Source organism: Bubalus bubalis, chromosome 9 (assembly GCF_019923935.1).
Source record: "Bubalus bubalis isolate 160015118507 breed Murrah chromosome 9, NDDB_SH_1, whole genome shotgun sequence".
Lineage (NCBI taxonomy): Eukaryota > Metazoa > Chordata > Mammalia > Artiodactyla > Bovidae > Bubalus > Bubalus bubalis.
Window position 1 is genome coordinate 71,932,945 of NC_059165.1, and position 22,748 is coordinate 71,955,692.

General features: G+C 46.1%; 1 long non-coding RNA gene and 1 pseudogene across 4 annotated transcripts in view; both read left to right on the plus strand.

Moving 5' to 3' along the window:
• LOC102409934 overlaps positions 1 to 22,748 on the plus strand; it is a 742,713-nt pseudogene that overhangs the window by 652,213 nt on the left and 67,752 nt on the right.
• Positions 111 to 22,748, plus strand: part of LOC112587068 — a 58,289-nt gene continuing 35,651 nt past the window's right edge. For all 4 annotated transcript variants that reach the window (XR_006553411.1, XR_006553410.1, XR_006553409.1 and 1 more), the window contains exon 1: positions 111 to 342. This is a non-coding gene — a long non-coding RNA (uncharacterized LOC112587068). The remainder of the gene's footprint in view (positions 343 to 22,748) is intronic.

Here is a 22,748-nt window from a genome sequence, read left to right on the forward strand (position 1 = left end):
GGGACGGGGGCCACCCCCGCCCACCGCGTGCCAACCTGAGCCCCGCCCGGGCTCGCGACTCCAGCCTAGGCCAGCCCGCCGAGACGTCGCGAGGCTGTGGCGCCCGAGCCCCCTGCCGGTTGCGCTCTGTGCCGCGGACGCCCAGGCGCGCCGGCTCGGACCCGGGCCGGTCTACAACCCGAAGTGCGGCCTATGCTCCCAGAGGGCGTCCAGCCCGCCCCGCTCCTCCGCCGCCTCCTCCTCTTCTAGCCTAGCCCGTCTGTCTCGGTTTCCAGAACTCGACAGCTTCCGAAGAGGCGCATTCCGTCCATCATCTCCCTGATTCTTGCCGCCTCCCCTTAGGTAAGCAGCATTATTCCCTGGCGAGGCTGAGCAGAGTAGTACTCCGAGAGGTGTGGAGAGATTTGCCCAAGATCTCGGGCTCCTTAGCAGTTGAATTGGGCGCTATGTTTTTGTGGGAGTTTTTGGTACCAAAGACTTATAAGGGGAGCAAATTCAGATCAGTTCAGTCGCTCAGTCGTGTCTGACTCTTTGCGACCCCATGGACTGCAGCATGCCAGGCTTCCTTGTCCATCACCAACTCCCAGAGCTTACTCAAACTCATGTCCATCGAGTCGGTGATGCCATCCAACCATCTCATCCTCTGTCGTCCCCTTCTCCTCCCACCTTCAAGCTTTCCAAGCATCCGGGTCTTTTCTAGTGAGTCAGTTCTTCTCATCGGGTGGCCAAAGTATGGGGAGTTTCAGCTGCAGCATCCGTCCTTCCAAGGAATATTCAAGACTAATTTCCTTTATGATAGACTGGTTGGATCTCCTTGCAGTCCAGGGGACTGTCAAGAGTCTTCTCCAATAACACAGTTCAGAAGCACCAATGCTTCCCCACTGAGCTTTCTTTATAGCCCGACTCTCACATCCATACATGAAAAAACTATAGCTTTGACTAGACGGATCTTTGTTGGCAAAGTGATGTCTCTGCTTTTTAATATGCTGTCTAGATTGATCATAGCTTTCCTTCCAAGGAGCAAGCATCTTTTAATTTCATGGCTACAGTCACCGTCTGCAGATGTCTTCAGGGGCCAGGCAAATAGTGTGAGTCAGACTGGCAGGTGTAAGACAATAGAAGAGATGGAAACCGAGACAGAGATGGACACCTATAGGCATTCAGATTCAAATATGAAAACACCACATCTTCCAAAAAAGGTTATAAATATATAGTGAGGTATGATCCAGCAATTCCACTCCTAGATATATACTCTGAAGAATTGAAAACAGGAATTCAAACAGACACTAGTGCATGGGTGTTTGTAGCAAGACTAGCCACAATAGCCCAAAGGTGGAAACAACCCAATTGCCCATCGACAGATAAATGAACACACAAAATGTGGTATGTCCATAGATGGAATATTATTCAACCATAAAAGGACAATTTGGATGATCCGCCAGTTTTGCTGAACCAGACTCTAAAGACTGCATGTGGTATGATTCTACTTATATGAAGCAGATAAGTCCAGCAGAAGGAAGATTAGGTCTAGATGCTGTGGGGAGGGAAGAATGAAGAGTGACTGCTTGATGGTGTAAAATGGACTGATTCCTGCCATATCAGTAAATAAGGATGTCAGCTATTTCAAGGCCTCCAAAAGTGAATTTCTGAGCTTGGAGGGGCCCGAAAGGGAGAACAGTGCCTGCAATCCAGCAGCTGTCAGCTGCCGTCATTCCCTATGTCACTCTCAGCAGTGGACAAGGAACTAAGGATGTAAAAAAAAAAAACAAGAAGCAAGATGCTGACCCCAGATAGCTGAGATGTGTATGAAAGGAAAGATTTCAGTGAGCCCAGAGCTTGCATCTTCCTATACATAGAAAAGGACTAGATTCTTTAACTTGAGATATCTAGTTTTCCTTAATTAACAATAATCTTTGATGTTAAGGCTACCTGCTCCCTTTATTGCAAACTTCTGTATAACCTGACTCCTTCCCCTGCCTCCTCGGAACAGTTCTTTCAAGGTTACTTGAGATGCCGTCCTCTGGGCTTGAAGTCCTAAACATTCCCACCAAATAAAACAACTTTCCACTTTCAGGTTATGACTATATTTTTTAAGTCGACAGTGGATGTGGGGTTTCCTTTTGCAATGAGGAAAATGTTTCAGAACCACATAGAAATGGTGGTTGCACAATTTAAAATGGTTTGTTTTATATGATGTGAATTTTACCTCAATTAAAAAAAAGAGAGACATCAGGACTTCCCTGGTGGCACAGTGGATAAGAATCTGCCTGCCAATGCAGGGGACATGAATTCGATCCCTGGTTTGGAAAGATTCCACATGCCACGGAGCACTAACCCCCCATACCACAACTACTGAGTCTGTGCTCTAGAGCCCACACGTTAAAACTCCTGAGCCCACGTGCTGCAAGAGCCTGTGTTCCGCAACGAGAGAAGCCACCGTAATGAGAAGCCATCCTACCGCAGCTAGAGAGTAGCCCCCGCTCCCCACAATTAAAGAAAGCCCGCGCAAAGCAACAAAGACCCAGTGCAGCCAAAAATAAATAAACAAACAAACAAAAAGACATCATATTACCCTTGAATCAGATTTGGCCCACAGGCCACCAGTTTGCAACCCCTGTCTTCTGTGCTGTCCTTGCTGCTGCTGCTGCTGCTAAGTCACTTCAGTCGTGTCTGACCCTGTGTGACCCCAAAGACGGCAGCCTACCAGGCTCCCCCGTCCCTGGGATTCTCCAGGCAAGAACACTGGAGTGGGTTGCCATTTCCTTCTCCAATGCATGAAAGTGAAAAGTGAAAGTGAAGTCGCTCAGTTGTGTCCGACCCTCAGTGACCCCATGGACTGCAGCCTTCCAGGCTCCTCCATCCATGGGATTTTCCAGGCAGGAGTACTGGAGTGGAATGCCATTGCCTTCTCCGATGCTGTCCTTACCAGTGTTCTAACAATGGAAGTACCAGAATTCAGAGGACTTGTCTAATTAAGAAAACTCATTAATAAGTATTTGGGGTATCAGCTCTTGGGGAGCCCCTAGTCTGATAGCGTTACATATGAAGCTTTAGCACAAGTACACACTTTACCTTTGGGGGGACCTGAAAGAAGGCCTCGTTGGGAAGTGGCTTTTGAGATGGTACTTGAAGGATGGAAGGCATTTCCATGGAGGAGGGTGCTTATGATGGAACGAGAGCCTGTGGCTGGAGAAAGCAGCATATGGTCGGTAAAGGCAGAGCCTTCATCTTACTAGTGAACCCAGAGCCCTGGGGTAGGAAAGGTCAGTGGGAGGGACGGAGCACAGGTGGCACATTTGAGCAGACTCAGAAAGGCCAGATGACGGGAGCCTCGGAGGTGTTGAGAGAGGGGAGTGGGAGGACCAAGCTGGGCTTTGGGGAAAGTACACAGGCCCTGTGAAGTGATTGAGGAAGGCAGGATGGATTAGAGGAGTGTTAGGAAATAGAAACAGGGCTACGGAGGGAAAGGGCAGTAAGGAGAGGAAGAGAGGAAGGATGTTCATGAGATGGTCTGAGAGAATTGACTTGTCTTGGCGAGAAATTCCGTGAGGAGGAGAGGGAAGGGATCAATAGTTAGTGACTAATCCAAAGTCTTCCTACCACCCCCCCTAACCCCCAGTCTGTTTTTTCCCAGCCAGAGGGAGGTAGGAGGGGAAGGGTGTTCAATATCTTAGAACATCCCAGGAGGAAGGAAAGAAATCAGATGATATTCTAGAGCCCAGAGATATAAAAACAGGTCAGGGAGGAGAGAGGGGCCAGAGAGTGGCTCCTCTGAATGGAATACCAAGGAAGTGGCTGCAACCAGAGACAATAGCTGGTGGTGGGAGGCTGGCGGACCCTTGGCTGCTGGGCACCACGATGCAGAGTGCAGTGGGTTGGGGCAGGAGTAGAGAACAGCCTGACTCCATCTCTCTAGCAGAGTTGTCATGAACAGAAACAGAGCTCAGGTCTGTGGCCCCCTCTAGCCTGGACTGGGCTACTGGTCCCAATCTCCTGCACAGGCTCTGGTCTCTATACTGCTAAGAGCACCCCATCACTTCCCCTCAGAAGTTGAGGAGCTGGCCTGGCAGATGTTCCTTCCTGCCTGGCTTTTTGGAGCCCTTTAATTATGTCCATGTCACCTGGATGGGGAGTGCGAGGCTGAGGGGACCAGCTGCCTTCAGCACTAATCCAGAAATTGCCTCCTCCTTCTCCTCCACATCCATTCACCCTCACATCTTCCCATGCATATTCAGAAGCTTAATAGTTGTTGAGTTGCTAAGTTGTGTGCAACTCTTTGCAAGCCTACGGACTGCAGCATGCCAGGCTTCCCTGTCCTTCACCATCTCCTGGAGTTTGCTCAAATTCATGTCCACTGAATTGGTGATGCTATCTAACATTCTCACGCCCTCTTGTCCTTTTGCCTTCAGTCTTTCCCACCGTCAGGGTCTTTTCCAGTGAGTTGGCTCTCAGCATCAGGTGGCCAAAATATTGGGGCTTCAGATTCAGCATCAGTCCTTCCAATGAATATTCAGGGTTGATTTCCTTTAGGATTGACTGGTTTGATCTCACTGCAGTCCAAGGGACTCCCAAGAGACTTCTCCAGCACTACAGTTCTAAAGCATCAGTTCTTCGGTGCTCAGTCGAACTCTCACATCTGTACATGACTACTGGGAAAACCATAGCATTGACTATATGGACTTTTGTTGGCAAAATGATGGCTTTGCTTTTTAATATGCTGTCTAGGTTTGTCATAGCTTTCCTTCCAAGGAGCAAACATCTTTTAATTTCATGGCTGCAGTCACCATCCACGGTGATTTTGAAGCCCAAGAAAATGAAATCTGTCACTGCTTCTACTTTTCCCCCTTCTATTTGCCATGAAATGATGGGACCAGATGCCATGATCTTAGTTTTTGAGTTTCAAGCCAGCTTTTTCACTCTCTTTCACCCTCATCAAGAGGCTCTTTAGTTCCTCTTCACTTTCTGCCGTTAAAGTAGTATTATCTTCATATCTGAGGTAGTTGATATTTTTCCCAGAAACCTTTTCTTGTTCTGTCTTTCTCTCCCAGCAGTCTTGATTCCAGATTGTGATTCATCCAGCTTGGCATTTCATGTGATGTACTCTGCATAGAAGTTAAATAAGCAGGGTGACAATATACAATCTTGTCATACTCCTTTCCCCATTTTAAACCAGTCAGTTTTTCCATGTCCAGTCCTAACTGTTACTTCTTGACTTGCATACAAGTTTCTCAGGAGACAAGTAAGGTAGTCTGGTATTCCCATCTCTTTAAGAATTTTGCAGAGTTTGTTGTGATCCATACAATGAAAGGCTTTCGCATAGTTAATGAAGCAGAAGTAGATTTTTGGGGGGGTATTCCTTTGCTTTTTCTATGAGCCAGTGGATGTTGGCAATTTGATCTTTGGTTCCTCTGTCTTTTCTAAACCCAGCTTGTACATCTGGAAGTTCTTGGTTCACGTACTACTGAAGTGTAGCTTGAAGGATTTTGAACATAACCTTACTAACGTGGGAAATGAACACAATTGTCTAGTAGTTTGAACATTCTTTGGTACTACCCTTCTTTGGGATTGGAATTAAAACTGACTTTTTCCAGTTCTGTGGCCACTGCTGAGTTTTCCAAATTTGCTGACGTATTGAGTACAGCACGTTAACAGAATCATCTTTTAGGATTTTAACTAACTCACCTGGAATTCCATCACTTCCACTAACTTTGCTTGTAGTAATGCTTTCTAAGACCCACTTGACTTCACACTCCAGGATGTCAGGCTCTAGGTGAGTGACCACACCATCATGGTTATCCTGGACAGTAAGACCTTTTTTATATAGTTTTTCTGGGTATTCTTGCCACCTCTTTTACCACTGTTAGGTCCTTACCGTTTCTGTCCTTTATCATGCCTATCCTTGCATGAAATGTTCCCGTCATCTCTCCAATTTTCTTGAAGAGATCTCCAGTCTTTCCCATTCTATTGTTTTCCTTTACTTCTTTGCACTGTTCATTGAAGAAGGCCTTCTTCCCTTAGGGCATTAGCCAGAGAGCATGACACTGAACCCTTTGGATGACCTCAGTCCAGCCACCTCTGATGGAAAAACTAAGGTTCAGAGAAGGCACATGACTTACTCCCCCAAAATATGTTTCAAAGCTAGTTCCTGAGCTGGACATGAAAGCTGGAAGTCTAGCCACCTAACAGTTCAACTATTCTCCTTCCCTCCATGCAGGCTGCCTCTTATTCTTACCTCTGTCCCCTTGGCCTTTAACCTCTGATCTACCTTTCTGAGGCCTTTCAGAAGGTGGGCTGGCAAAGTGTTATTTCATTCCAAGTGAATGAAATACAAGATAATACAATGAAATCCAAGAAAATACACCTTGGGGTATTATCTACTCTAATAAGTAAATAAGGATGAATTATAATTCATTATTCCTGAATTATATATTCATTATAAGATAGCAGATCCTTATAGATTAATATACTTCATTTCTATAATTTTTAATGGTTTTTGGAAACTGAAAAATAGTTAAAATATTTTCCTTTTAAATATATTAGAATTAATATTAGCAGTAGTGTATTCACTGTATAAAGCTTTCATTCCTTGGTGGCTCAGATGGTAAAGAATCTGCCTGCAATGAGGGAGACCCAGGTTCTATCCCTGGGTCAGGAAAATCCCCTGGAGAAGGAAATGACAAACCACTCCAGTATTCTTGTCTGGAGAATTTGATGGACAGAGGAGCCTGGCGGGCTACAATCCATGGAATCACAAAGAATCAGACACGACTGAGTGACTAACACTTTCTATAAAGTAATGGACTGTTTCTGTTATATTTGTATTATAAAAAGGCAAATCAACTTAATTTTGACTATTGTTTAATAGTCAAATGTAATTTTATTATTTATTTAATATTTGGCTGTGCTAGGTCTCTGCTGTGGCATGTGAGGTCTAGTTCCCTGACCAGGGATCAAACCCGGCCCCCTTGTTTTGGGAGTGCAAAGTCTTAGCCCCTGGATCACCAGGGAAGTCCCTAGGCATGGATTCTTAAAAACAGTTGTCTCAGTTTCTCATATAAAGCTTCCTGAAAATTATCTCGTAAAAATTTAGACATGGAGGGATTCCCTGATGGCTCAGTGGTAAAGAATTCGCCTTCCAGTGCAGGAGATATGGGTTTGATCCCTGATCCAGGAAGATCCTACGTGCTGCAGAGCAACAAAGCGCATGCACCACACTACTGAGCCTGCGCTGTAGCGCCCAGGAGCTGCAGCTGCTGAGCACAGGCATCACAACTACTGCAGCCCACATAGTCTAGAGCCTGTGCTCCACAACAGAAGACCCTGCGATGAGAACTCTGTGCACCAACTGGAGTAGCCCCTGCTCGCTACAACTAGAGAAAATCCCACGTAGCAACGAAGACCCAGCAGAGTCAAAAATAAAAATAAATAAAATTATAAAATAATTTAGACAAGGATATGTTGGAAAATCTGAGGATACTGATTCTTTAAAAGTAGAGAATATAATAATATAGCCCCAAATTACATGAAGCAAAAATGCATATAATTGAACTGAGAAATAGAAAGTTGAATAATAGTTGGAGATTTCAATACCCCACTTTCCATAGTGGATAAAACAGCTAGTCAGAAGATAACAAGGAAATATAAGACTTGAACAATACTATAACCCAAGCATTCTAAACCTAACATTGCAACCAAAAGCAGAAGAAGGTGTCGTTCTCAAGTGCACATGGAGTATTCTCCAGGATAGGCCATGTGCTAGGCCATACGACAAGCCTCAATAAGTTTAAAAGGACTGAAATCATACAAGTTATGTTCTCTGGCAATGGAATGAAATTAGATATCAACAACAAAATTAATTTGGTAAATTCACAAATATGTGCAAATTAAGCAGTACACTTCTATGTAATCAGTGGGTCAAAGAAGAATCACAAAGGAAATCAGAATATACATTGAGATGAATTAAAATGACAAAAGTTTATTGGATGCAGCTAAAACAGTACTTAGAGGGAAATTTATAGCTATAAATATTATTTGACTGTAAAAAGGAATGGAGTACTGATAGCTATTACAACATGAATAAATGTTAAAACCACTAAGCTGAGTGAAAGAGACCAGTCTCAAAAGGCCCATATTATATGATTCCATTTATATAAAATGTCTAGAATAGGCAAATCAATAGAAAGTTGATTAATGGTTTCCTAGGGCTGGGGGTTTGGGAGAAATGGGCAGTTACTGCTAACAGTCATGAGGTTTCTTTTTTTGATGATGAAAATATTCTAAAATTGATTGAGGTGACAACCCCACTAGAAATCACTAAATTATACATTTAAATGAATTAATTAAATGGTATGTGAGTTATATTTCAGTAAAGCTATATTTCAAAAACAAGTTAAATTTGAAAGTTGAAAATATCCTTGAAATACAGCACAAAAGTGAAATTCTTTTTGTTAATTTGATGTTCTTCTGTATTTTAAGATAACTGGGTTCACCCTCAGGTTTGTAAAATATCCTACTCATTGTGTTTGCCTTTCCACCTTCTTTCTCCTGTACATTCCATGGATTATCACATTCTCGGACACAACCACCACCACATTTAGTCAAATTTGTGTATCGTAGAGTTGATGTGGTTTCAATAATAAACAATAAATGCCAGCAGCCTCAGCAAATGAAACAAAAAAAAAAAAAAGGAGGGCTGAGCAGAAACCAGGCCTCTGTCCCCCTCCACATGCTTGCCTGGACAGCATGGGAGAGGCCAGACTGGGCAGAGGTGGGGGTTGAATGCAGTGAACTTTGCTCACCCTCCTGGGCTTACCAGGCAGACACTCTTGTCTGGGCACCTGCCCCCAGATTTGGCATCCCTGTGGAGTTGACTCAGGAGCTACACACTGCCCAGATGCCAAGGGGCGAGGCACTGAGGGCCTGGGGCCAGGGGAATGGAAAGAAGCTCCCTGGATGCACCCGCTTCCTGAATTGGCTGGCCTTGGACAATTTCATTTCTTTCTCTACACCTTGGTTTTCTTATCTCAAAAGGGGGATCATTATTTGGCTGGGAGGATTAAATGAAGTATCATCTGTGAAGCATGTGCCCACCACCGTATCTGGCAAATAATAGGCATCTGTAAATATCAGTTTGTCCTTTTCCTACTCCTTCCGGGGAAAGTTTATCAGAAGGTCAAAATGCTTGCCACAGAGTCTGTCTTGAGGCGGCTGGACTCCCACCTATGCACTCATGTTGTCTTGGGTCAGTTTCTCTGGGCTGGATGGTACATGCATCCATGCTACTTCCAAGTGAAACCTTGGAGCCACCCATGGAGACCTGGGGTTTTTGCTTTCTCTCTGGCTGCCACCTCTGCCCTCATCACTTTTCTCCTTGATTGTTGCATCAGCCTGCTTGGGCTCCCTGCTGCCTACCCTTGGCCTTTGCCCACTCTGCCCGGGAGGGCACTTTCCAGCCTACGCATTCTGTCTCTACCATCCTCTTTTTGAGAGATGGCATCCCATCTTCAGGACTAGTCCCATAGCTCCTCCAGGTCCAGCTCTGGCCCCTGCCTCCCCCACCTCTGCCCCCTGCCTCCCCCACCTCTGCCCTGGGGACCGCGTCCATGTCCTCGTCTGTGTTTGTTTTTGGGAGAATCCACTTAAGGCACCCACCATGCCCATGGCCCCTCCTCTTACCCCCAAGGCAAAACTGCTCCCCATTCTCTGCCACTGGGGCAGCACTTGATGCAGTGCATTGGCGCCTGTGGTTAATTTGGCTGGAGGCATCTGATGAGTTCTGAGCCCCTAGTCCACATCCCCCGGTGCCTCCCCAAACCTGATGGTTGACTGTTCTCAGCTCCAACCCACCACCTGCAAAAAAAGTCTCTTCGTGACTGCTTTCTAACCAGGAGGAGGAGGATGAAGAAAGGTGGCCCTGGCTGTAATCCCCAGTCTAAAGCTTCCTGGTGACCTCTCTGAGCCTTCATTTCTTCATTTGTCAACAGGCAGAACAGGTCATGGGCTTCAGCCATGGGAAGGAACTGGCACATAAGGGACTTGAGAGCACTGTGTCCCCCACCTGTTCTTCACTCCTTGTCCTCTTTTGTCCCTTCTCATCCTCTGGGGCCAGGCCCTAGCCTGAAGGAAGAAGGAAGAGGGAGAAGCACTGGGCGTTCCCAAAGAGGCAGCAACTAAGAATTTCAGACCATGACAAGAGCAGGCTAACAGGTAACTCCTGGTGCCCACTCTAGCTGCTGCCAGCTCTAAGATTATTCTAAACCCAAGAGCTGTGTCACAGCTGGGGCATTGTGGCTGTCAGAGTAGAGGCAGAAGGACCCCACTCACCTTCCCGCGCACCACACCCTGGGATGAAATTGGACTCCTGGGATCTGGACTGCCCTCCTTGAGTCACCGTGCTGGGGAGGAGCCTGAGTCCACCTCTGCTACCGTTTCTGTGACCAGCCTCCTCTGGTGACCGTGACCCAGGGCAACCTCAGGCCGCAGGTGGAGGGGGAAGCTGAGAGCTGCCTGAACTTGTTCAGTTGCCTGCCAGGGGCAGAGAGCTCAGCTCTTCAGGAGCCAGCAGGACTGCATTGTGAAAGTCGCCCAGAAGTCCAGGCCACCTGGCCAGCCCACTGGCCCCACAGCCAGGCTGAGCCCAGCTGCCAACCAAGGTGGTAGCAAGGAACCTGCCCTGAAACCAGCGATACCTGGGCTCTGGTGCTTGGCTGTAGTGACTTATAGGCAGTGGGCAGTAGGGGAGGCTGGGTGTGGGGGTGAGGGAAGATTGAGAGAAGTCTGGGAAGTTTATGGCAAGATGAAAGAGTTGTGGAGATTGGGAGCCCAATAGGTGGCTCAGGCGGTAATGAATCCGCCTGCAATGCAGGAGACCTGGGTTCAATCCGTGGGTTGGGACAATCCCCTGGAGGAGGGCATGGCACCCCACTGCAGTATTCTTGCCTGGAAAATTCCCATGGACAGAGGAGCCTGGTGGGCTGCAGTCCATGGAGTCGCAAAGAGTTGGACATGACTGGGTGACTAAGCACAGCACAATACTGAACTGCACGCTTGAAGATGGTAAATTGTGTGACGTGTATTTTACCACAATTAGAAATTTTTTAGCAGAAAAAAACTACACTGAAGTGAACTTGGATTCACATATTCCAGTGTTCACTAAAAGGGGCTATTAAGGGTATTTTTTTTAAACAAAGATTTACCTAGATTACTTTCAAAGCTTAATCATGGACATTTCCCAACATGCACAAAGGTAAAGAGAAGAGTAAAAAACTTCTCGGGTACCCATCACCCCATCATCTGATTTTATTCATCTCTATATAAACCCTCCCCCACGCACTCAGCTCCTCCTCCACTCCAGGTTATTTTAAAGCAAATTCCAGACATGGTATTTCATCCGTCAATATTTCAGTGTCGACAAGCATTTGAAATTATAATATGCATTTATTCTAGGCTGAGTAATTTCACAGGTATGAAGGGTTTGCACTCCTCAGGGTCTGCCAGGTGGAGCCATCTGGTGGCCTCTTCTTTGCCCTCTACCACCACCAGGGTGACCTGCTCACTGACACTGCTTTCCTGAGAGAGAACGAGGAAGCTCATTCCTCTCTCTTGCTCTCTAAAGAGGGCCGGGGGAAAGACCTTGAGGTCACCTGTAGGACCCCTGCATGTGTCTAAAAGATGGCTGACGTGCTCAGGTGCAGGCTGGAGTGCCGAGACAAGGATGCTTCCTACAGTGAGTGGGAGCCACAGGCCTGACCCCTTAGGTCCTGGTCTTGGGGAGCTCGGCTACCTGGCCACCCCGGTCCCCTTGCTCACATATCCACCCTGTGGGCACCTCATCTGCCCTTCCATTTATCCATGCCCCAGGCCCTGGCACGTGAAAGGCCACATGCCTTGGAAGTCTGGAAGTCAGCCCTCTCCCCTGTGTCTTCTGCTCAGTCCCCTGCTTTGTCCCCTTCCTCAGCCCACCGAGTAGATATGCCCGGCACAGCCTATCTGGCTTCCATCCCCAGCTCACAGCAGGCTTGACTCAGGCTAAGAGGCTTGTGTCGGCTGCTGCCCAAACCCAAACATTCATCTGGCCCCACCCAGGAGAGCCAGACAGGCTGACGCACACCCTTGCCCGCCTGCCCCATCCCCACCCTCCAACCAAACCTCCCCAGGGAAGACATTCTCCACCCACTGCTCCACCTCCTCTGAAATCCAGGCCACATACAGATCTTCACGTGATCCTCAAGGTCTTACAAGCAGGAGTTGGTGATATCCCTGTCAGGTCTGTCGGCAGGATGGGCACAGGATTGTGTGTGGGCATGGACATCAGGGAGATGGGGCCAGTCCCGTACTCTGCACGCAGCGTTGGTTTCAGGGGGCTTACCAGGCTGACGGTGACAAACACCACCTCATCCTTTGTCCCTGGGCTAGTTTACCCACAGGAGCCAGTGGGAAGGTCCACAGACGTACTGAACAGTTTGTTGCAGGTCCATCCATCTGGGCAGCAGATGCTGAGATAGAAAGGCAGAAGGAGAGAGTTTATTGGGGGAACATCTTTGAAACAAAAGGGAGCAGGATTGGGTAGAGGGCACCACGAGGCGAGACAGACTCCAACAACTCTGTCCAGCGAGGGGCTCCAGACCTAACTGCCAGTTGGAGGATCCCTCATCTGATAAGTATAAGGTCCTTCTTCCACCACCGTGCTGGCTTCCAGAGAAGAGTGTGACCTCCATCTGAAAGCCTAGCTGGACTCAGAAGATGCTGATAGCGGGGCTCTGTCATCCAGGCACACTCCTTGCAGCTGGGCAATGAGTCCTTTCTTGAACGGGCATGTCACCTTGTCCTACCCAGTCATAGGACAGGCTGTGTGACTGGAGGCCCTGGGCTGCAGGCATAAAACCTTTAGTGGGGAAGCAGTTTAATGGTGGGATCATGGTCTCCTAGACTCTGTCTCCACCTCCAGGAGGTGCAGGGTGTGATTGAACACATGTGTAAACAAGTAGATGAACACGTACTCCTCAAGAATCAGGTTTTAGTGCAATTCTGGAATTTAGCATTAGGAAACCTGCGCTCACCTTCAGTCTGTGCCTTTATTAGCTATACGACCTTTAACCTGTTCTAGACCTTGATTTCTTTATTTGTAAAATGAGAGTGATGATGCCTGTTGTAAGACTTAAACGTGGTAACATCTCTGAAAACCTTGTGTAGAATAAAATCATGTGTCTGACATCATCTTACTTATATGAAGCATAGAACATCACCCCGTGCAAGATAAGGAACAGGCAGAAAATACACCAGAAATGTTAACACTCAGTGTTTCTGGGTGACTTTTTTTCAGATTTAATTTTGAAATAGTTTTGGTCTTAGAGAAAAATTACAAAAATAATAGAGTTTTCTTATACCCTTGACTCAGCCTCCACCCATGTTAATATCACCCATAACCAAGCACAGTGATGACAACTGAGAAGTTAACAGTGGTTCAGTACTGTAAATTGTGGACTTTATTTGCATTCAACCAGTTTTTCTCCTAACGACCCCTGTCTGGTTCAGGATCTAGCCCAGCACCCCACAAGGCCTTTAGTTGTCCTGTCTTCTTAGTCCCCTCCACTCTGACATTGCTTCAGTCCTACCTTATCTTTCATGACTTCACCCTCTGCAGAGCACTGGTATCGTAGAATACCCTCAACTTGTCTTTGTCTGAGGGTGGGCAGCATGGGGAAGGGAACTACCGAGATATGTGCCATCTCGGCACACATCAGGGGCCAAGATATCAGCATATTTCCTCTCTGGTGCTAAGATCTTACAAAACTTAAATTCCAGTCACTACCCTTTGATTTCTGAGATACTGTTGTCTATATAACTTTAAAGCCTTTATTATTGTTCTTGCATGCAGCCAATCTTTAGCTCGATTGACCCATGTATATAACATGGTTTTTGTCCTTTCCTTGCTGCATCCATGATCTGCCATATCAGATAATTTTCCTTCTCTCTGCAAAACAGCCTTTAGAATTCCTTTAGTGTATTATGGTCTCCTGGTGGCATATTCTCAGTTTTTTGTGACAGTGTGCTTATTTAACATTTCTCCTTAAAGGATAATGTCTCTGTGTATAGAATTCCAAGTTGGCACTAATTTTCTTTTAGTACATTGATGATATTGTTCAACCATCCAGTTCCATTTTTGCTCTTGAGGAACCAGATACAGTTGAATTTTGTGAATCAGTCAGGTTTTGCTAGAGTATGCTGCAGTAACAAACAGCCCCTGAGTCTCCTTGGTTTGCAACAACAAAGGTTTGTTTAAGGCTTTATTTCCATGTGCTGCACGAGTTAGCTGCAGTTCCTGGCTGAGACATGCTAGTCTCCTAGCAGAGGGAAAAGAACCATGGCAAAATCATGTGATGGTTTGTAAAGCTTTTGCTGAGAAGTGGTGGTAGATATCACTTACCCACACATGTTATTGGCCAAAGCCTGACAATAGGTTGGAAAAATATTAGCCTCCCATGAAGATTGGTGGCAAATACAATTGGCCTTCCATATCCAAGGATTTTGCATCTGTGGATTCAACCAATCATATTTCAACCAAAAATATTTGAAAAAAATTCCAGGAAGTTCCACAAGCCAAACTTGAATCTGCTTTGTACTCAGCCTGGGTGTTCATTGGAAGGACTGATGCTAAAGCTGAAACTCCAATACTTGGCCACCTCATGCGAAGAGTTGACTCATTGGAAAAGACCCTGATGCTGGGAGGGATTGGGGACAGGAGGAGAAGGGGATGACAGAGGATGAGATGGCTGGATGGCATCACCGACTCAATGGACATGAATTTGAATGAACTCCGGGAGTTGGTGATAGACAGAGAGGCCTGGCGTGCTGCGATTCATGTTGTCGAAGAGTCGGACATGACTGAGCAACTGAACTGAACTGTTTATTTTCATTTACATTGTATTAAGTACTATAAATAATCTAGAAATGATTTAAAGTATATGGGAGGATGTTTGTAGGTTATATGCAAATACGACACCGTTTCACATAAGGGAATTGAGCATCCTAGAACCAATCGATGCCCTGTGGATCCTGAGGGGTGACTAATTGGGAACAATAGTGCTATCACACTGTGGCTCCTTTGAAGAGTTCTGTAGCGCTTAGGTGTGTTGTTGTTGTTCAGCCACTAAGTCATGTCTGACTCTTTGTGACCCCATGGACTGCAACACACCAGGCTTCCCTGTCCTTCACCATCTCCCTGAGCTTACTCAAATTCATGTCCATTGAGTCAGTGGTGCCATCCAACCATCTCATCCTCTGTCGCCCCCTTCTCCTCCTGTCTTCAATTTTTCCCAGCATCAGGGTCTTTTATAGTGAGTCGGCTCTTGGCATCAGGTGGCCAAAGTACTGGAGCTTCAGCTTCAGCATCAGTCCTTCCAGTGAATATTCAGGGTTGATTTCCTTTATGATTGACTAGTTTGATTTCCTTACAGTCCAAGGGACTCTCAAGAGTCTTCTCCAACACCACACTTTGAAAGCATACGTTCTTCAGAGGTCAGCCTTCTTTATGGTTTGTAAAGCTTTTGCTGCCGACAGTGACTGCAGACATGAAATTAAAAGACCACTACTTCTCAGTAAAAGTTTTACAAACCATCACATGATTTTTCCATGGTTCTTTTTCCCTCTTCTAGGAGATTAGCATGTCTCAGGCAGGAGCTGCAGCCAACTCATGCAGCACATGAAAAGAAAGCTAGAAATAAACCTTTGTTGTCAGAAACCAAAGATATTCAGGGGCTGTTTGTTACCACAGCATACTCTAGCAAAACCTGACTGATTCACAGAATTCAACTATGTCTGGCTCTTCAACAGCAAAAATGAAAACTCTAACATCTGTACATGACTAACTGGAAAAAGCTTTGACCATACAGACCTTGGTCAACAAAGTGATGTTCTGCTTTTTAGTATGCTGTCTATGTTTGTCATAGCTTTTCTTTCAAGAAGCAAGCATCTTTTAATTTTATGACTGAAGTCACCGTCTACAGTGATTTTGGAGTCCAAGAAAATAAAATCTGCCACTGTTTCCATGTTTTTCTGCATCTATTTGCCAGGAAGTGGTGGGACCAGATACCATGATCTTAGTTTTTTTAATGTTGAGTTTCAAGCCATTTTTTTCACTCTCCTCTTCCACCTTCATCAAGAGGCTCTTTAGTTCCTCTTCACTAGGGTACGCTTTAGGTACACCCAGGAAAATATAAATTATGTTAGTTTTTTCAAACAAAAGGGATATAATATACAAGATGAGTTGTTTACACATATTTTTGAAGGCAGCAAGAGCAAAAGAGGATGCTGAGTTTACCCAGATATTAGTAATTACAGGAAGCAGCTGCCGTCCCTTGGCCTAGAAGGATAAAAGGGAAGAGGCAGGGTAGCAGGACCTAGGGGCTCAAAGAAGGACCTGCAGCTGGGCTGGATCGACCATAGGAAGGGCCCTGCTGGCTAGCGCTATTACCTGGGAGGGGGTTTTGTATGACTTATGCTGGGAGCATTGAAAGGAGCTGGAGGCTCCTAAAGTGAAGTGGACAGGAAGGAATCCCTTTCTCCCACGTAAATCTCCTTTTAGTGCCTCCCATTGGCAGAACTGAATAGAAAGTCAGCTGGCAAGGGGGCCTGGGAAATATGGCTTTCAAACCCTCGCCCCTAACATCACAGAGCTTGTTATGGAAGGGTGGGTTAAGACCTGAGAGACAAGAAGTAAATAACCAGCATTATTACGTATTTTCCTCTGAATGTGTTTACCATTTTTCTCTTTGGTATTCTACAGTTTCACTATGATGGATCGAGGCATGGATTTCTTTTTATTTACTCTGGTGGGATCCATTTGAGTTCTCAAATCTGTAGATTAATATCTTCTATCCGTTCTGGAATATTCTCAACCCATCTTTTGAATATTGTCTCTGTTTTGGTCTCTCTTTCTTCTTTCCTTCTGAAACTGCAATTAGAAATATGTCAGATCTTATTATAACTTTCTTAGCTTCTGTATTTTCCATCCTTTTGTCTTCCCATACTTCTTTCTGGTTCATTTCTTCTGACCAACCTTCCTGTTCAGCAATGCATTCTTCAGTCATGTCAAATCTGCTGTTAAACCATCCATTCGGTTTATAATTTGAACTTTGAGTTTTTATTTATTCTGTTTTTGCATATGCTATATAATTTTATGGAGTTCCTAGTTCCTTGCTGAAATTTCCAATTTTAGTATTTAATTTCTTAAACATAGTAAATGTAATTTGCTTTATAGTCTGGAGTTCCTCCAGCTCTGTTTCTATTGATTATTATTTGCAAAGGGTTTTGCTCAAGGGATCTTACTTCCTCCTGTGTCTGGTTATTTTTGTATGTTGAATATTGTGTTTGTGAAATTGTTTTTAGAGAATAATTTGATATGAGGTGATTTTGTCATTCACCAAGGAGAATTTTCTGTTGCTCTTGCCAGGTGCCTGGAGGGATTAGCAAACTGAAATCATGTTAGTTCATACTTAGGGCATGATGTTTTCTGGGGCACCTGAATGACTCAGAGCTTGACTACCATTCAGGGAAGGGCAGTTTTGCTTTCAATTCATTTTTACTTCTGGGGTGCAGTTCTTTGGGGCTGAGCCCAGTGTTGAACTGGTTTGTCAGTCCACCACCCTTGGTAGGCCCCTGACTGATTTTTTATTTTATTTTATTTATATGCTGGCTCCTCATTGCTGTGCAGTCTTTTCTCTAGTTTCAGTGAGCAGCAGAGCTACTCTCTAGTGGTGGTGAATGGGCTTCTCAATGCAGTGGCTTCTTTTGTTGCAGAGTATGGGCTCTAGGACATGCAGGCTTCAGTAATTGTGGCTTGCCAACTCTGGAGCACAGGCTCAATAGTTGTGATGCATGGGCTTAGTTACTCCAAAGCATGTGGGATCTTCCTGGACCAGGGATCAAACACTTGTCTCCCTTGACAGTCGGGTTCTTTACCACTGAGCCACCAGGGAAGCCCCCTGACTCTGATTTTTGTCTCCAGCCATGCAAGACCACTAGAAGTGAGCTTGGCCTCTCAGCCACTTCTTTGCACTTGGCAGAAGTTTTTGAGGACAACCATAGCATCAAGTATCAGGATCACCTCTTTGGAATCCTGTCCTCTCCAGGACCTTGGCACAGCAGTTCCTCAGTATCTTGTTAGCTCCTTGATGCTTTTAAGAGTGAGTGTGTGTGTGTGTGTGTGTGTGAATTCCATGGCTGTCTAGTGTTAGGATTCCGGGCTTTCACTGCCTGGGGCCCGGGATCTATTCCCTGGTCAGGGAACTAAGATCCTGCAAGCCATACTGTGTTCCCCCACCCCCGCCAAAAAAAGGTGTGTGTGCGAATTTTATGAACATTTGACCAGCTCTTTTAGCTGTCTTCAGCAGGAGGTCGTGTCCAAAATATCTAGACTGCCTTTACTGTAAGAAATGTCCTGGTTTGCTTCTCTCTTTTTTTGGCCTTGCTGCAAGACTTGCAGGATCTTAGTCTTCAAACCAGGGATTGAACCCCATCCCAGCAGCAAAAGTGCTCAGTCCTAACCACTGGACTGCCAGGAAATTCCCCTGGTTGCCTTTTAAACTATTAAACTACCAGTGTGGAGGATACATCAGAGAGTACAAGAGTGGTTTTGGGGAGGCCAGTTATGTTCATCTATGTGGAAGATGCTGTAAGCTTCGACAGGATATTGGGAGTAGAGCTGGAAAAAGGACAGATTTTGAGAGCTACTTTGGATGTTGACATGATGGACTTCGTATTTTATCATGTTTGGCATGATTAACTGAATGGGTAATAGATTCCCAGTCTCAGAGATAGTTGTCTGAGAGGAAGAACAATTTGGGAACAGATCAGCAGTTTGGTTTTGGGTATATATATATTTGATGAGGCTTTGGGCTGTCCAAGAGAGAAAATGTTTCATGCTGCTGCTACTGCTAAGTCGCTTCAGTCGTGTCCGACTCTGTGCGACCCCATGGACTGCAGCCTACCAGGCTACTCCGTCCATGGGATTCTCCAGGCAAGAACACTGGAGTGGGTTGCCATTTCCTTCTCCGATGCATGAAAGTGGAAAGTGAAAGTGAAGTCGCTCAGTCGTGTCCAACTCCTAGCGACCCCATGGACTGCAGCCCACCAGGCTCCTCCATCCATGGGATACCCCGGGCAACAGTACTGGAGTGGGGTGCCATTGCCTTCTCTCGAATGTTCCATGGGCAACTGCATATTTGGGTCTGGAGTTCAGGGAGTGATATATAAAATTGCAAGTCTTCAACAGAAAGACTTTGACCTTTGATCCTGTGGTTTTCTTGAATGGAAATATTTTAAATATAATTTTTGCCAACTGATTTTTTCTTGGGTTGATAAAACATTTTTTGAACAAATTGCATTAAAGCAAATGATTTTGCTGAAAAAGTTTAAATACAGCACAAACTTTATTTTTTGCATTTAAAGTTTATTTTTCAAAAATTATTTTATCACTGCTTTTCAATTTAACTTTATTCAATTTAATTTAAAAATAAAATCAGTTTCTCCATGAGACAGTTTGCATTTCCTCTTGCAACTGTTATTTCTGTGAAGTCCAGACTTCTGGATCAGGTTTTGCAGCTAAGTTATGTCAAGAAGACTTGAATTTTTCAACCTTTTAAAGCCAAACATTTTGCCAGTGCAGGTTCAGCTGCTGTCAGTTTTATTTGGTGGTATTCAGTGGAAGGGGCTTCCCTGGTAGCTCAGTAGGTAAAGAATCTGCCTGCAATGCAGGAGACCTGGCTTCAGTCCCTGGGTTGGGAAGATCCCCCAGAGGAGGGCATGGCAACCCACTCCAGTATTCTTGCCTGGAGAATCCCATGGACAGAGGAGCTTGGCTGGCTACAGTCCCTGAGGTCCCAAAGAGTCGGACATGACTGATGGACTAAGCACAGCACAGCATTCAGTGGACGAGTGATAGTTTGTCTCTGTTTCTTAAGGAATCCAGGAGAAATTTTTGAGCAGTTATGTGGTCAAGAGAAATGGAGAGCAAGATAACAGAATAGTTGAGGAATATCAGGACATGGGGAGAGAGGGAAAGAAAACAGGAAAAAGGACAGAGTGGGGGCAGAAAGAGACGGGGAGGGAGAGATGGAGGATGAGGGGGCCGGGGAGAGGATGCAGGGTACAACAGATCAGAATACCCTTGGGGTTTAAACAGGGAAGGTGAAAAATGCCCTCCTGTCACTCTCTGCGTATTACTGAAGCTCTGAGGTTCAGATCCTCTGGAGAGAGAACTGGGTTCAAAGTCAAGGCTGGTGGGACTACCAGATGTGAAAGCAGGTCCAGGAGGATGAGGAGCCGGCAAGACCCGCAGAGAGAGAGAGAGAGACGGAAAGCTGGCGCGGACTCCACCTGTCCACTGGATTCAGTGAAGAGCAGGTCCCCCTGGGGTCTGGCTGCACCCAGGTGCGCATGCGCTGCCCTGCCCGCCTGAGCAGCGGGTTGAGGAGGTGCGGTGATCGTGGCGAGGCTCGGTGATAGGGAACCCCGTTCAGCTGACCTGATGGAAAGACGTGGGGCGGAGTGTGCTTTGTTGTGCTGCAGGGAGAGGCCCCTGGGAGGACGGGGTCTGCCTGTTCCTCAACTCCAGGGGCTTCGAATCTCCTGACTGTTCTGAGCCCAGCCTGAGGATCAGCCTGCAGAGACTGGACTGAAGCAAGGAAGCAGGAGCGCGCGCCTCTGGGATTCTACCTGCTCTTTGATCCAGGCTGGTGGCACGGGTCTGCGTTCATAAGGCTGAGCTGTCCTCACCAGGCCGGCCCCTAGGTGCTGCTGCCCTGCCCTGAGCCACCTGGGACACTCCCCATGATGGTTAGTTCTTCATCTAGTGCTCTCAGTTCCGTAGCCCATAATCTGCAAGATGACCAGGTCTATCGAATAAAACACAGCACTCCTAGGCAAATTGGAAATTCAGGTAAACAGTGAGTTATCTGTTATACCACTTTTTAATATGAAAAAAATAATCTGTTACTCTGAAACATTGAAATTTAACTGGGGGTTTCAGTGTTTTGTCTGACAACCTTACCCCTGGCCCAGCTCTCCTCTCCTTTCCATCCTCACCCCTGACTCAAGCCCACCTGGACTACTGTAGCCCCCTCCAATCCTCTGCAGCTGCTTCTACTCCTGCCCCTCCCTGGGCCTTGTTCCACACCAGTCTCCAGCTTACGAGGCCAGCACACATCTCTGATCTTGCCGCCTAAAATTCTGCCCCAGAGACTGCAAACTCAAAACCCATAAACAGTTCTGGTGGTGGCGGTGGTGGTGTTTTCCATCAGAATATTTCACTATAAAGACTGGATTTCTGGCTTCTCTTTTTTTTAAAGGTGACTACAGCAGCCTGAGCCCAGATTTCAAACTTTGGCTCCATCACAGGGAGCTAAGAGTGCCTTTCCCTTTTAGAAAGGCCCTAGTCTGCGCGTCCCCTGAGTCTTCTGGGCCACATTCATCTCCTTAACCTGCCCTTGTTCCACCTCAGCTTTTGACCCCTGGCTTGCTAAGGTCAGATACCTCAGCTTGACATTCAAGACTTTTCCAACTCAGGGGACATGTCCTCTATCCCACCTTCTTTCTCTGTCCGTTCCTTTTCTTACCTTCTTCTCCCCATGGAACACTGGATGGCTCCTTAGCATATCCCATAATTCTGGCCACACTGTGCCTGCATCTCTCTGCCTAACAGGTGGTCCTCCTTCCTGTGGTCACATCCTGATCATTCATCCAGGCCCAGGCCACAGGGACAGCCTCCCTGAGACTCTCTGTCATCTCCGCTTTGAAGGGCGCTCTCTGCTTTTCTTCTCTGGCTATCTACGAAACCATTTATGTTCATTACAAGCTTCTTTCTCAACACACACACACACACACACACAAACATCCTCATGGTTAAGCATCCACTCTGTAGATGTCAGGGAAACAAAAGAAAAATGATCTTCGAGAGCTCCCAGGTGAGTGTGGTAGAGCTCATGGGCAGGGCTGAGAACAGATTCTCCTATAGATGAAACATTCAGCTGCTTCTAACTTGAAAGAGGAATTTTCCAGCCTGAAGAAACAACCAGGAAACTCAGGAAACTAAGTCTAAGGGGGTGGCCCATCTGGAGCCCTTTGGAACACCTTCCTGTGAAAGTGGGGAAGTGCTGGAAGGGAGTGGAGCCAGATGTGAGTTCAAAAACCAAGCTCAAGATTTGACTCTAGCATAAGTAATTGAAGACCAATGAGCTTTTAAAACAAAGAAATTAGGTAATGATTTACTAGAGTTATTAGAATGTGAAACCCATGAGGGCCAGGGATTCTAGTCTGTTTCACTTTTCAGAAGGCTAGTAATTACTGAATAAATAATGCATGAATGAGTGAATGAATGGATGTGTTGCACAAAGGTTATTCTGGCAGCAGTGAGAGGACCGACAGGAGTGGGCGAGTCCTGGAAGAGAAGTCAGGAGGTGTGGGAATACAGGGTCCCAGGTGAGGGTCTGCATAGAGAGAGGGGACTGAGTGAAGGGCTGGTGAGACCACCTCTAAGGTGACTTAACCCTTAACTCTGATGGTTGGGCCCTCATATTTGCAGTAACTCTGCATGGTGTCTGGCCCAGAGTAGCTGCTCAAGAACCATTTGTTGAACTTTCAACAAAAGAATCTTCTAGGTCTACCCAAAGATGGGACCACCTGCCCTTCACTCCAGCAGTATTGTGGCTGGTCTGGAATTTCCTCCTCCAGAAACTGGTCATTCTTACAGCGTT